Below are 2,765 nucleotides of genomic sequence, written 5' to 3' on the forward strand. Positions count from 1 at the left end.
CTTGTGTTTGCCAGAGAGTGTGTGTGTGTGTGTGTGTGTGTGTGTGTGTGTGTGTGTGTGTGTGTGTGTGTGTGTGTGTGTGCGTGCGTGCGTGCGTGCGTGCGTGCGTGTGTGCGCGCGCGCGCGTGCCCCCATGGTTTATGCATATAAACAATGTGAATCCGACAAAGAGGTTACATGTTGGTAAACGTCTGAATACTTTAAGAATTGCAAAGTATACAAAAAAAGGTGTACACAAAGTACACTTTGCCTGTGTTGTTTATTGTACCTATTCAAAGACTTCTGCGACAAGTGTCCGTATAATGACACTAATCCTTAGTAGTTTAAAAAACAAAACACAAACATATGACTTCTTAAAATCATTTTAGAATAAGGATAATCTATCTTGTTCAGATTTATTACTCTACATTTAAATAGGGATATGCTAGATTGCAAGTGTTCCCTTGAGACTAATTAGTTCCCTGTTGTGAGAGTAAACAAGCTGCGGGAGTGATGTGTCGGCTGCAATCTGATGTCGGGAAGAAATGTGAGAAATGTCAGTTTGAATATGACGGCCAACACCTGTGTTTACAACATGTGTACCTTATTCAATGTCCTCTATAACTCTGCGTCACTTTGCACCAGGTGTGGGCTGTGCATGGCAAAGAGAGAAGACACAGTGTAATAAGTATATGCCAATATTCTCCTGCACTAATTTGCATAATAATAACTAAACAAATCACATGCAGCATAACAGGATGTGCACCTCACGTCATCATTTATCAATGTATGTCGCACGGCACCTCTGCATTTACGCTTTAGGAGTGTGATGACAGTGAAAGCAGTAATTTAGAGATAAAGAGTTTATCAACATGGCACCATTCATTTATTGTAATCTGTCATCAGCACTGTTGGTGATGTTGCCACAATCACTGTTATCTTTCTCATTATTCTTTCAGCACCTATTCTGAACGTGTTATCACCATCATTGCAGAACATGCCACAATACAAAAATCTTTTTCAAATGTTATAAACTACCTATTATACTCACTTGATATGTAGTCAACTGAAACATATTCATAAGTCAATATGGAGACAGGAAATGTCGAGTCAAGTATAAAACTAAATACAGTACTTCACACGTATAAAGCCTCACCTTTCCTCCCAGACTTTTTATTCATTTGCCTCCCATGTCCTTTGTATCCCCTCTATTTCCTGCTCGGTGTCAGTGCACTCTCAATAAATGATGGGCTAGGTAGCTGGAGTGCTGCAATAGAGCAGCGTGTTTTAGCTTTTTTCCCCACTGACCTGTCTTACATAAAAATTTACTTTGGCATTACTCGGCTTTGGCCATTTCCCCACCCTCCCTCCTCCTTTCTGCCGCTTCATTGCTCCCTTTCATTTCCTCAGTAGAGGTGGAGCTGAGATAAACAGCCTTTCTTCTGAGTGTGTGTAGAGTAGATACTCAATCGACTCGGTTACAACCACTCAGTCAAATAACTTGTTTAAAGGGGCCCTATTCTGCTCGTTTTCAGTTTCATGTTTGTATGTTGTGATGCTACTGTGATATGTTTTATTTTTCTCATATTTAGTACATGGTTAATGTCACTATGATGGGGGAGGGGGGGGAAGTGTGTGGGAGAGAAACTCCCTCTCTTTGGGATTTTCGCCTTTGCAGACCATTTACATGCAAACAAAACCTATATAACACTCTACAGGAGAGGGAAAACCTTCAAAAATAACAATAGGGCCCCTTTAAATAAAACAACAAAAATGGTATAGATATATATAGATATAGACAATAATTAGTTAATCATTTTTTACAAATGTTGACAGTTAGAATTGCAGTGACATTTTCTGAACTGCTTTTAACATGTTTAACTCTTGAATTACTTCACTGTTTGTAAAATGAATTATAAGAACAATTTAACAACAAACATAGTTGCTAACAACAAAGCATATCTGTATGTGAGGAAAACAACAACAAGAAATCCTGTACACTCGTGTACTTTGTGGAATCCTCTTCCTTGCAAACAAAAAGCGAAAAAAGAAAGTGGAAATTAAACCCCGTACCCTGGTGTGTTTTCCTTTTGTAATGATGTATTCATAATCTTTTCCATGCAGGTGCTCCAACACAAATAAGCCTTGTTTTCAATAACTGTCGTGTAATTGTAGACGTCCTCGTTTCTCTCAGGAGATGAATAGACAGGGAGAAGAGGGCAATTTACAAAATAAAGAAAGTGCAATTAGTACAGACAGACCCTAAAAAAGATTGATTCATGTACAAAAGATGGTTTGTGAGCAACAAAGTAAAACATAGAGAAATTATACAGTTTTGAACTAAAACATGTTTGAAATTGACGTGGATTGAACAAATGAAATGCGATAAGATCCCCTGCTGTCCCTTTTTGTTTTTCAAAAATAAAAATAAATGTGCCACATTCATTTATTCAAGAGTCGGCAGGGTACACTTAGTCCCTTGTCATTCATAAATCCTTGGGGCCTCATTGCCTTGACTCACCTGGCAGGGGCCCGAGCTATAACAACGTCCCCTGTTAATGGGTTATTGCCATGGGGGCATTTGTTTATTTTTCTCATCCACAGATCCCCTCATCTGCCATCTTAGACAGATTAACAAAGAGAAGTTGAAGGAGAAAAGCTTTCCGTCCTCCATTATATGATGTATCTTTGAGTTTTGGGGGGATTTGGCATCACATGATAGAGAAATGTATACAATTAAATACATATTGGAGTAGAATTGCTGAACTGTTCTATACAATAACTGC

The sequence above is a fragment of the Notothenia coriiceps genome, unplaced genomic scaffold (genome assembly GCF_000735185.1).
Source record: "Notothenia coriiceps isolate Sejong01 unplaced genomic scaffold, NC01 NC01_scaffold00037246, whole genome shotgun sequence".
Taxonomy (NCBI): Eukaryota; Metazoa; Chordata; class Actinopteri; order Perciformes; family Nototheniidae; genus Notothenia; species Notothenia coriiceps.